We start from the raw sequence: 13,665 nt of genomic DNA, 5'->3' as shown, positions 1-13,665 counted from the left end.
AGGATTGAAACATCTTGTCGTATTTAGTTTAAAACATGGAGGGAAAATTAGATTGACATAATACAACCATCCAATTAAAATTTGGCCTGAAAATAATGTTACTACTGTTCAGTTTGTTATATACTTATGTTCATATTTCAGCATATGGATTTGTCTTTTTAAAAAAAAATCCAAAAATATCTAAATGCTCCAGATATAATCTTACAACAACATTTTTAGAAGGGAATATTTTTAACAATCCTTTCTAGGATATCCCATACTTTCCAGCACTCTTGGGCCATTCTAAATACATTGAAAAGTAATTGATATTCATTGGGTTGGTACTATATGTAAGCTTATCATTTCATTTGATTTCTTGAAAAGATACAAGCATGTGAATGACACAGTTCCTACCATCAAGAAACGTATAACCGTATGGTTTGGTGATTTTAGTACCAATGTAACCAATCTATGGTGAAGCCTTCCAGAAAGATTTGTCAGTTTCCAGACACTCCTAGTGAATCACGGATATTTGTCTCAGAAGGATCATACTTCCAGAAATATCATCAAAATATATGAGTTTGGGTTCTGTGTATGAGGTGTACATGTAGGACTTCAGAAATGCTAAAAGATGGGCATTCTGGAATCTTCCCAATACCCAGGATTTCAGGATCACAGTTTCCCATGCCTTTCTTCCTCACCTCTCCAACACTGACCTCTTTTCTCTTCCACTGATCCTCAGGCACTTTCCGGCCTCCCAGATCTTGTCCCTGTCACTTGGGACCAGACAGCCACAGTGCTGACTTTTACGATGGACCCCTGCAGATTGAGCCTTTCCCCAGCGACTCTAATGTGGCTTCACCCAGCCCCACCCCACTATGCTCTTCCACAGTCTTCCCTTTCGTTGGAAGACTCACTGTGCCCTAGTGTTACGTGGCCCATCTCTTTGCTTGTTTTTCTTTGCCCCCCACCCCACCCCACTAGAATAGAAACTCCATCAAGCAAGAAATTTTTATTCACTGCTGAATTCCGGGATCAAAACAAACTAAGGGAGTTGATTGAATCAGTAGATCTCAGACAGCCCTGGGAATGCCTCCCTCCTCATCTACCTCTTCGTTCTCTCACCGGGATATGCTGTTAGAATTACTAACAAATGAATCCCAATACTAGATCATGGATTTTTCCACACAAAAGAAGAAAGCAAAACTCCACTAACACTCAGCAAAATGGTTCTGAAAAGTACAGCAAACACCTATTTTGTCATTTTTATCTTCTCGATCACTGAAACAAGAGGCAGGTAGCCTTTTTGTGTGCGGGGGAGCATGATTTTATTAGTTATGCACACGCTTAGTGTGTAAACAGCACATGTTGGTACCATCCTCACCCTCATCCCTGCCCCCCTCCAAAGGGGCTATCCTCATTGGGGATGCTGGTTACCCCATGGGGATTGTGGGTCCTGCATTGTGAGGGCAGCCATCAGTTATGGGGAAGAGGCAATGTCTCTGCATGCAATGCCTTTTTGCCTGGCCAGCTTTTCTGGGAGCCACACTGCAGCCCCCCTTCTCCCCTCCCCCTGGCCTTTGTTTCCCTATGTAGGAAACACAGAAGCTCATGAAGTAAGATTGCCAAGGTGCAGAAACCATGGGGACCAGTGACTGGGTGACAAGCCAAATCATACCCACATTTTCACATCTTCTGACATAATAGTACTTATTAAGCACAAATTTATCTGAAAAGTCTCAATTCTACCATTCCATACCAAGCTAAGTGGTATTCCCCAGGGCATGATCTGATCAGCTAAACATACCTACAGAGTGTACCAGCGTTAGACAAAGCCTACAGATGCCTCTGAGAAGCTATTTCCCAGCCCCCACCCTCACACCACCGACATATGACAGACATGCAAAGAAAGATGCCACCTCCGCTGTTTATGGCATCTCAAGTCACAGACACTTCAGTCAGGGTTCTAAACAGATTTTTTGTTTACTTCCACATTAATAAAAGTCGCACCTTTGCCAGTCAGAATTTTTTTCCCCCAAGGCATCTGAACATCCAAAGAGATTTAGAAGCAATTAACAGTCACGAGTAACAGAGCAATCAACATGGGAATCGCTAATGGGACTGGACAGAATGCGAAAGCTGCTATTAGGATAATAGTCAGAATCTGACATAGGTTGTGGTGTTAATTCTGCAGGGCACAGTCTTGGTCTGTTTTCTATGGCTTGGGGGGCTGCTATCACCATCACATATGTCTGTTCTATATATGGTTCCTCAGCCCCTACAACATGGCTTTTTTTTCAACTACCATAGAAAAGAAGGCAATTTTTTTGGCATTGTTATAACAGAACCTCTAGCATTAATGGTATACATTGAATTCGAGTTTATTTTTAAATTGCCTACCTGACAAAAATGTTAAAATGTCATTTTTCCCCCACTTTGGGTCTGTAGATTATCTTCACCTGCTAGTTTCTATAGCTAGAGGCCATAAAACTAATAACTATGGATTTCTACTTCAACACTCTCCTGGTAACTTTTTGCCACCTTCTTGTGTGTGCATGGGCTCATACATCCCTGGAATGCAGAAAGACAGGGTGGGCCCCTTCCAAGGATCACTGGGTTTGCCTCTTTGTCAGTTCTCCTGGCATGCTTTCATAAGAATTGCTCCACAAAGTACCACAGCACTCCCTACGCCCCTGTCTTCTCAGTCTGCCAGGATATTTCCTGTGTAGTGGAGCACATTGTCATAGTGACTCTCGCCTCCATCACCCATCACCACCACCCATCCCAAACACCACCAGTGATCTAATCATCCCTCCATTGAACCTCATTCTTGAATCTCAGCTCTGGCAAACTCTTTCTCCTTTAGCCTAAACAGCAAATTGGCTCAAACTTCAGAGTGTCTGCTTCTCTTGGCCCACAACCACCAGAATTGCAGCAGTCTTCTCCTTGAATGGGTTCTCCGTCCTGAGTGGCCAGAGAACATGGTCTATTTCCAAGAAAGGGCTTTTAATTTTTTTTTCCAACTACCTTAGCATTAGACTTGAATATGTAATTGGATAAATAACACTTCTTTTTATTATGTTTGTGGTTCTTCCATTTCATTCATGCTTTCTTCAATGACTTCCTCCTTCTAGCTTGCTGTTTCTATGAAAAAAAAGCTTTCTTCATAATCCAGCTTTTTACCTCCATCTCCCCAACCTCAGCACATACCCATTATTGAAGTATATGTCTTTTTCAAAGCTCAGACTTATTATCCAAACAAAACCAGCTCCTGGCACACAGCCATTGCCTGCCATCACCAAGCTGTATATGTATGCTAAAAGTTTGTTTTGACAATAATTGTATACCATAGGTTCCATATTATCAGCAGACTTATTCCTTGGGAATCCTGGCTTTATCTTGGGAATGAGCGTTTTAATATTCCCTACAGCAGCCCCCTGCTGGGAGGCTCAGCCTCCTAAAGCTTCCTTCATCTTCCATTTGCTCATCACTGTCTCCCCTGCACAGGTAGCAGCAATGGAGATGAAAGTGCTTCTGAGGCTTTCTAATCCAATCAGAGCCGGCTACTTTAGTGAGGATGGAAAACAACCTGGCCAAATGCCTTTCAATTCCATCAGCATTCCACGTGGGGTCCTGCACTCTTTTCTGAGGGTTCTGCAGGAGTGAAGATGGCCATGAACCTGCCTCTCTAAACCATCTTTCTGCCCTAAGTCGTGGTATGAGAGGGACAAGTATGAGGTAGTGAGGGGAGAGGGGACGGCGGGGAGAGAATGTGAGGACTGGGGAATATAGGAGCAGGGGCAAATATTGAACAAACACATAGATTATTTTCCTCAAAACTTCAAAGATTAAAGAAAATCCATTTTTCAGCCCTTACCTAGGCATAACCCAGTATCCCACCCAGCCTGATTACTAGCCAGGGCTTCTTCAGAGGCCCTTCACTTTTCCAGACCCTCTGAGCTCTCTGGTGAATCCACAGACTTCTTTCTAGAATGATGTAGAGTGGGCATAGTGGCACACACCTTTAATCCCAGCACTGCGGAGGCAGAGGGAGGAGGATTGCCATGAGTTCAAGGCTACCCTGAGACTACATAGTGATTTTCAGGTCAGCCTAAGGTAGAATAAGACCCTTCCTCAAGAAAAGGGGGGTCTGGTGGAAGGATTGCTTAGTGGTTAAGGCATTTGCCTGAAAAGCCAAAGGACCGAGGTTCAACTCCCCACAACCCACATTAGCCAGATGCACAAGGTGGCACATACATCTGGAGTTCGTTTGCAGTGAATGGAGGGCCTGGTGCATCCTTTCTTTCTTTCTTTCTTTTTCTCTTTCTCTCTCTCTTTCTCTCCCTCTTTCTCTGTTAAATAAACAAAAATCAAATAAAAAAGGGGAAAAAAAGAGTCTTTTTAAAAAAGTATAATGTATGAAGGATTGCAGAGGACATTAATGATATTGAAATATCTTTTCATTCCAAGTTAAGAAGCCTGACAAGGTGTGGCTTTAGTGGACATGCAGGAGAGCTGCTCTCTGGAGTTTTTTTGTTTGTTTGTTTTTTGTTTTTTTTTTTGTTTGTTTGTTTCACTCTGGTTTTCTGCAGTTCAGGCACCATGCTAAAGTAGAGCACAGCATGGATGTGGGTTCCTGGGTCCTTGGGCAGGCCCGTCTTGCAAGGAGTCCCAGGCAACTGGGAAGGTGAGCGAGTGACAAGAGAATCACTCCTGGGAGTCAGTTTTGGTGAACAGCTATCAGTTTATTGTCAGGGAAATGGATTTATAAGCAGTTGAAGGCAGGGAGAGGACCCTACGGGGATTCATGGGTTTAAAGGTTGCTAGCCTATTCCTAATATGGGGACATTCATTCCAGCACATAGGCAATGGCAAAGGGAAGGTATGCAAAGGTGCTGGCTGATACCATATAAGGAGTTTCATAGGCAATTGGCCAAAGGCCACAGGGTTATGGCCAAAGCCTAAGTCTTATCTGAATGTCCAGGTATACTGTGCTTGGAGAGGAGTGGCCTTACTTCCTGCCAATCTGTCTGAGATTTTGTCCTGGGGTTCCAGGCTCACTGCGACCCCCAAGAATGGAAGGGAGGATCCTGGCACACTGCAACCCCTGAGAATGGGGGAAAGGAGCTCCTCTGCTGGTCCCCAAAATGTGACCTGGCTGTTCAGGCTGCTACAACCCCTCCATAGCCTGGGGCCTTCGTTTCAGACAGCTTAGGTTTGCTTTAACCAGGGCCCTGCCTGTGTCTGACACATGGTAACTTTACACATTGTCCCTGTGATTGCACTGCTGCTTATTCATGAAACTACAGCTGTGTCTGTGAGGCAGCTAGTACACACTAGTCCAGAGCCCTTCAGCATTGGCTACACTGGAATAGCCAAGAAGGCAGACTTCCTTTATTTACAGCTCTGAGTAGGTTTTAACCACTCCTCAGAGAGAAGCTGATGTGCAGAGAAAGCAATCTGTGGAGATTTTGGAAAAGAAGTAACGGTAAAAACTTGTATTGGACTATTTATTATTCCACCAAATGTTTAGAGAGTATCTACCATAGACTCAGTAGCGAACAAATAACCAAAAGACTTTTTCCTCCAAGGAGTTCATACCCAGATGTGAGGAGACACCCTGTATGAGAATAAGCATGTAAATATATGTGCAAGACTGATTTAATGCATATCGAGTAAGGTATTGCAGGGACACAGGCATATTTCATGCCAATTAATATTTGTTACCAAGCTCCTCCTGTGCTTCAGACCATGGAATGGAGTTGGCATATTGGCATAAGATAGACAGATGATGATGATAGATAGATAGATGATAGATAGATAGATAGATAGATAGATAGATAGATAGATAATAGACAGACAGAGATGATAGACAGAGAATACATATATACACACATAAACATATAGTGCGCATGCATACACACACGCAATCAGTCCTCTGCATTCATGGGTCTCATATCTGTAGACTCAGCCAGTCACAAGTCAGAAAATTTTATCAGTGCTAAACATATACAGACCTTTTGCTCTTGTCATTATTTCCTAAGTGATACAGTATAACAGCTATTTACATAGCATTTGCATTGTATTTGGTATTAAAAGTCATCTAGAGATGATTCCAATTATACCAGAGGATGTGTGTTAAACAAAATACCATAACATGTTTTACAAATGTCTTGCACATTCCTGGATTTTGGAATCCACAGTGGGGACAGGAACCATTGCCCTGCACTCCAGCACCCACCCACTGAGAAGCCTACATAAGTTCTTCACATCACTTCCAAGCTTTAAGATTCTCATCTGCAAAATGGTACTCACAGATGGCTATCACAAAGGGACTGAGGTAAAGGAAGGACCAGTATAGTGCCTGGTATGGAACCACTGATAGACTGTTCTCCTTTGTCTTCTCATCTGAAGTTAGTGATCTTAGAATCTTAGATGGTAAGCCAGGTATGGTGGCTCATAACTGTAATCCCAGCACTTGAAAATACTGAGGTAGAAGGATTGCCAAGAGTTTGAGGGCAGCCTGGGCAAGACTCTATCTCAACTCCAAGCCCCCTTCACTGCAGTAAAACAATGAAACTTGAAAAAATATCTGTAGATTTGGAAACAGTAAGGAAATGAAGCAGTGTGATTCTCTGTGGGCATCAGTGACCTGTAAGAAACATCAAAAATGATCCTAAGAATGATTTTCCCACGTATTTGAGCAAGGCACTCTTTGGCATGGAAAAATTACATTTGATGACTTGAGAAACATGAGTTTGCTTCTGTTTGTTTGTTTGTTTTTGATTTTTTGAGGTAGGGTCTCATTCTAGACCAGTCTGACCCGGAAATTACTATGTAGTCTCAGGGTAGCCTCAAACTCATGGCAATCTCCTACCTCTGCCTCCAAAGTGCTGGGATTAAAGGCATGCACCACCACACCCAGCACCCAGCTATGTGTTTGCCATTTTAAAAATGAATAATAAATAAGGAATGTGTACCTGTTTGGCTCTGATGTGCTCTGGAAGCTTTCTTTGACAGGGCAGACTTCGACATGTTTTCTAAGAACCAAGAAAGGCTAGTAGCAGTGTTTTCTATCTACTCAACCATGGCAACTTCTCTTTTTCTTACAAAGTGATTATTCTGGGGCCACAGTACATTTGAGGAATATGCTGGCAACATCTAAACACTTCTCATCCCTCCAGACAGGTAATTCCCTCATGTTCTGCAATAAATGACCACTTAAAATAGTCTTGTTAATTATTCTCTTCAAAACCAAATCCTCATTTGGCTACACCGGGGAAACCTTCTGCTTGAAGTCACCTGAGGTTTTCTTTATTATCTGAATTGTTCACAGTGAGCATGCATTAATTTCATAAGCATAAAATCAATGCAAGGAAAGAAAAAAAGAAGAAGGGTAAGAAAGTCTGTAGGGATGCATGCGTACACTGATGATTATTCTGGACATTGCCAGCTTCTACATGAAGATTGGTATAGATGGCTTTCCATAAAGCCCTTCTCTAATATTAGGACAGTAAATAAATCTGATGTGGAAGAAGGCTCAACTTGTTCCTCCTGTGCTTAGAATACAAAGACAGAGAAAGAGAATCCACCAGTGCCTCACATTCTCTGAAGCAAAAGGAAAGGAAGACAGACAGAGAGACAGAAAGAGCGAGAGAGAGAATGTGTATGTGTGCTTACAGTGTAGATGGCTCCGCCAGTAAAGCACTAGCTATACAGCCCTAAAGACCTGATTTAGATCCCTAGCACCCACATGGATGCCAGGCAGGCATGGCACCCCGCCTGTAATCCTAGCACTTAGGAGGTGGAGACAAGTGATCCTGGGGCAAACTCACGAGCTAGACTAGCTGAACACAAGCTAGATTAGCTCTGGGCTCAAGTGAGAGTCACTCAGGGAAGATACCTGATGTCAACTTCTTGGGTCCACATGTGCACACATCCACCTGTATACAGCCTACACACATGTCAACATGCATACACACACACACACACACACACACACACACACACACACACACCACATACAAACAAAAAAGAAAGTAATAAAAATAAAGGGGAGAGAAATAGTTGCAAAAGAGAGAGGGGGAAAGAGAGTGAGCAAAAGAGAGGGGCAAGCAGCAGAGTCATTAGAAAGTTTTGGGGCATGGCACAAGCTCACAGAGGAGAATGGCCCAAGTCAACACAAAGGCACTGTTCAAGGGCTCCAGTATTCAGAGGATTTGCACTGCTAACAACCTGTGAATCAAGACCAGAACAAACACATAGATGCCAGGGTTACTTTTGAGCTGACATATTAAGTAAGATAAATATCCACTAGCAGGGCCACTGGAGCATCTGTATGACTTCAGGTGGGTTGCCTAGCTGGGAACAGGATTGCCCAGTTAGCTGAAGCTTCCCACCTGGGACTAGATGGATCACGTGTACCATTGTCTAGTTAGCTTGCACTATCATGATAGGAAAGATGCCCCTGGCCCATAGACTTGCTTAACAGTGCTCATGAAAGATGGAGAGGACTCCCTGGAGCCCCAAAATTTTGGGGCCCCCAGTTTAGAATTAAGCATTCATTCTTTCAGCCAGTCCCTGACTGGCATGTCTAAGAAGACTGGAATTGTTCAAGGGCTTATCAATACCACAATAAACAGCCCTATGTTTCTCCTCTCTAAGAGCTTATAATCTCCCAGAGGAGGGCAAACAAGCAAGTACATAAGAATTTCTCTTAGTGATAAGAGCCTGAAAGAAAATGATAATTAAAAGAAGACAAAAGAGAGTAGAGAGAGACTATGGCTCTATGGCTTAGGATAGGGGAAATTTGCTCCAAGAATTTTCTGAAGCAAGAACTTTTAAGTTAGAACAAGAATAACAAGAAGAACTCCACCCTGAGAAATACATAGAAAGGATGGCCCAGGAGGAGGGAGGATAACCCTCAGACCTAGCAGAGACTCCTCTTCCTATCCCTCCCTTCCAGCTAGCTAAGCTCTTGGCAATACAAAATTCAAAAGCACACAGACGTGTTTAATTTTAAAATCTCAAATTGCATACTATGCCACTAGGAAAATATATCCTGAAACTTGGATTATTTTTAGAATGGTCCACTTCAGTTTCCTCAAGTACTTCCCCCCCTCCCCCATTCAACCAGAAGACCCAAATAGTCCAGGTACATCCGCCTCCTCTGAATACAGAAACTGCATTCATCAGCCACTTTCCAAAAATTGGATCTTACTTCAAAGCTCAATGACTTGATTACTCCCATAGCAGAATACATTACACTGATTACGGGATTATTCACGTGCTGTTTCCAAGAGGTTGGGCAACATTGCTCAACATTCCACCCACCAACAAACAGAGTAGTGAAAGTGGATAACATGATGTTAATATGCAAATCACCTCCATGTCCCGAAACCCGTGATACAGTTCCTCTCTCTCTCTCTCTCTCTCATACACACACACTCTTCTTAACCAATGGTAGGGGGAGGGAAGGCAGTTATTTTGGTATAGTACACCCACAGAAAATAGAAGAGAAAGCTCAAGCAGGGAAGTAAACCTGAGATGGTTTCAAATGTCTGGACAGTATATATCCAGTCATTTAAACATATAAGCATATGGCCTTCTGCCCTTCCCCTTTGAATGTCAAAACCAAGAGAAGTAACTTGACTCAATAATTCAACATCATATTCATTGATTCATATTTGGGTCATTCTGAGCCCAGTACTGGGCTTTCAGCCTTCTGGAAATTGTCTCAGCTTCATGAAGTCATACCAGGCAGACTGGCTTGGGTAGGAAGAGATCCTGAAGAAAAGGAGGCTTTCCACACTGATTCCCTGCTGATCAGAGATGAGCTCTGTATGCTCAAGACAATCAAAATTGTGTTCCTTTAATTTGTTTTGTTTTGTTTTATTTTATTTTATTTATTTATTTTTTTTATTTTTTGGTTTTTCAAGGTAAGGTCTCACTCTAGCTCAGGCTAACCTGGAATTCACTATAGAATCTCAGGGTGGCCTTGAACTCACGGTGATCCTCCTACCTCTGCCTCCGAGTGCTGGGATTAAAGGCATGCGCCACCACGCCCGGCAATTTGTTTTGTTTTAAAGGGAACAACTATTAAAGGCCAAAATGAAAACAGGGCATCACAAGTTCAAAAAAAATAGCCATAAATTAGAAAGAGAAGTATAATTCTATTTAAATCTATTTTATGACCTAATCAGCATGTCACTTTTTTTATTGGCATCACCTTGCTGTCATGTAATTTCCATAAGAGTGCCATCTGTATTTATAAAAGAATTATCTTTGTGGTAATCTAGCAATCTACAAACAATGGTGATATTTAACTTCTCTTAGGGAAATCAATTGTAGAATTAGGTTAAAGGATTTATAAGATTCTTTTCCCTGATGATTCTTAAAAGGGCTCATTCATATGTCTCTGAGGTTCTCTGTGATGGTCGAAGCACTTGAAACAAACAAAAATTATATGTGCACATATATGTATAATTTTGATTTAATAAAATATAAATGTTGACATGTTCATTAGCATGTACGTTCTGGATGCTTCCATGTACATTTCTGTGTGGGTTTGTATGATCATATGTAGGTGGCAGGAATCCATGTGTGTGTGGTGTATGTGTGTGTGTATGTACGTGTGCCAGAGATCAGTGTCATGAGTGTTCATCAGTTGCTATCCACCTTACTCTTTGAAATAAGATCTATCACTGAATATAGAGCTCATCAGTTTCACTAGAGAGCTATCCAATGAGCCCTAATGATCCACCTGTCTCTGCCTCCCCACTATGGGATTATAGATGAGAGCTACCAAGCCCAGCCTTATTTTTTGAGGTGGATGGTAGGAATCCAAATTCAGGTCTTAATATTTGAAGAACAAGCTCTTTATCCTCTAAGCTATCTCCCTAGCTTATGTGCATTTTTTTAAATAAAGCATGATGAGCATCTACTACAATCAGAATGGGAAAAAAAAAATTCCATTTTGCCTTTTCAGCATGATCTGGTTTGGCACCCTGTGACTCAGACAGAACCCTGAATTAGCCAAGTTAACTGCTAGGAGTTTAATCAGCATCCAATCTCAGTCCCAGCAAGCTCACTTATAACAATCACATGGTCAAACTTTGCCTTATCTGGTTCTCAGTGCTGACCTTGCAAATAAAAGCCACTGGTCCTTCAGTGATGACTGGTCAGGGAAAGCACTGAAGGAATCAGGAACTCAGACTAGATACCCTTTGGTTAGACACAGCCTTCCTAGACAAGAGATGCCAGGTAGCTACAACAGGTTTGTTGAAAAGATTTCTATGACTACCTAATAGAACCCAGAAAGCGTATCCTTCTATTATACAAAGGAGTATTACTTCAGCTTTGGGTCAATACAAAAAGTAAGAAGCTATTTGAACATGACCAGGGCAAAATTCTCATCCTTGTTGGGATGTAACTTCTCCACTAATAATCAGTTGCTTTGTAAATTTAAAGCTATATTTAAAAGAATTATGATTAAAAATGTATGTGACATACTAACAAAGTAAAAAGCAAAGGAGAAACTAGTATTTCATTGATGTTCCTTAATGTATACATTTTAATGTAGTTCCTGCTATGGGCCAGGTACTATAGTACGTAACACATACAGTAATGAACAGAACACACAGAGGTCCTACCTTCAGGGAGTTTATTGTCTTTGTTGTTGCTGTTGTTTTGTTTTGTTTCTCGAGGTAGGGTCTCATTCTAGCCCAGGCTGACTTAGAATTTACTATGTGGTCTCAAGGTGGCCTTGAACTCATAGCCATCCCCCTACCTCTGCCTCCTCAGTGCAGGGATTAAAGGCATGCAACACCACACCCAGTGAATAGCAGCAATTTTTTTTCCTTATTGTCTTCTCTAAGAATGTATAGATGAACCAGTGAATGCAAACTCATTAAAATCACAGTAGAAACTGAATTGATATACAAATACTGTATTACATAGTTTTATTGCTTTTAAAATCTAAAATAGTTTAAATAATTTGATTTTTCACTAAGACAAGGAAATAATCTTTCCAGATTTTAATTTTTGAAATAGGATTTTTTTTTTATTTGGTAGTGCTTGGGATTGAGCCCAGGGCTTTGTGCATATAAGAGAAACATTCTCCAGCTGCTATATCTCCAACCTTGGATTATAGTTTCTGTATTTATTTTTGTTTGTTTCTTTGTATGTTTTTTCATCACCAAGATGTGAACATGTGAATAAATTATGACAACCAAACCTTTGAAGCACATTAATTAAAAAATGGAGAGTTTTAAAGGGAATGAAACATAATGATATAGATATATGAAGACAGGAAACCAGATCTTCTTGGAGAAGGATATAGAATTAAAGTCATTTATTCCAAAGAAGTAAGTAAAGCAATACCTTGTTGAGGAATGACCAAGTAAGAGAATCAACTCTAAAATCAGACAAGTCTTGTGTTCACACCCTGACTCTACCACTTGTGTGGACTTCACCACATCTCAGTCCCTATGAAAGGGGTACAGCACAGGGAATAAATGAAATAGGAAAAGTGTGAATTGTTTTTAAGAACTCAAGCCATGTTGTATAAGGGCAGCCACAGAGTGTCTGGTGGTAACCACAAGGGAACTTACTTGGTAACTGTCCTGAGAAAACACTAGAATCTAATTCAGAAGTCTTCCACAGGTCCCAGCTTCCCCCTCATTAATTTGTGAAAGCATGAATAGCCTTTGATGGTACATTTCCCTAGCGCTAAAATGAACCTAATAGAATTTATGAGAAAATATATGCGAGGGTTAATTTCATATGTCAACTTGACTAGGCTTACCAGGTGCCCAGATACATAGTTAAATACTGTTCAAGGCATATTTATATGGGTGTTTCCTGACGGAACAGTGGACTGAGGGAAACAAGCTGCCCTCCACAGTATAGAGAAGTCTCATTCAACCAATTGAAGGCCTACATAGAATAGAACAAAAGGCAGACAAAAGTGATTTTTTTTTTCTCTCTCTCTATACCTGGTCTCTAAGCAGGGGCAAGGGTCTTCTTCTGGCTTTGAACTTGGAACAGAATTTATACCACTATCCTGTATCTGTTATACCTCTCTCTTTCCTCCCCCTCTACTCACCATTTGTATGTTGTTTATCCCTGTGCATAAATTCTGCATTGGTTATCGCTCTAAAGAAACTACTATATGGAAAGAAAGACAAGCATATTCATTGTCTCATTAAATATAGGGCCCAACTAATTTTATAGGTGCTATGTTCTGGATAATTTCTCTCAATTGTACTTCTGTTGAAAGCATGGAACCCACCTAGTAATGCTACTGGCAGTTGATAGATTCTATAGGAGGTTTCACTTAGTGGAAAGAAGTTAGGTTATTGGCATCATATCCTTAAAGTGGCTACTGGGATTCCCAGCCCTTCTTCTTCCTCTCTATCTGCTTCCCACTACCATGAAGTGAGAAGCTTTCTCTGCCACTCACTCCTGCCATGATGCAGTACCTCACTACAGGCCCAAAAGCAATGGGAGCCATCAACCATGGACTGGAGTCTACAAAACATCTGATGAAATGCTTCATCTTTCAAGGCAATGATCTCAGTACTTGGTCTAGCCATAAGGGAAAGCTGAGGAGTAATGGGAATTCACACTGCAGTGGTAGTCTCTTATAGGGACAACTGCAAAATCATGAATTTAAACTTGAATTTC

General features: G+C 41.4%; 1 protein-coding gene across 1 annotated transcript in view; it reads right to left on the bottom strand.

Moving 5' to 3' along the window:
• Ppargc1a (PPARG coactivator 1 alpha) overlaps window positions 1-13,665 on the bottom strand; it is a 757,100-nt gene that overhangs the window by 499,685 nt on the left and 243,750 nt on the right. The gene's annotated exons all lie outside the window — the stretch shown is intronic.

The sequence above is a fragment of the Jaculus jaculus genome, chromosome 11 (genome assembly GCF_020740685.1).
Source record: "Jaculus jaculus isolate mJacJac1 chromosome 11, mJacJac1.mat.Y.cur, whole genome shotgun sequence".
Classification (NCBI taxonomy): domain Eukaryota; kingdom Metazoa; phylum Chordata; class Mammalia; order Rodentia; family Dipodidae; genus Jaculus; species Jaculus jaculus.
This window is presented reverse-complemented; position numbering and strand designations above follow the sequence as displayed.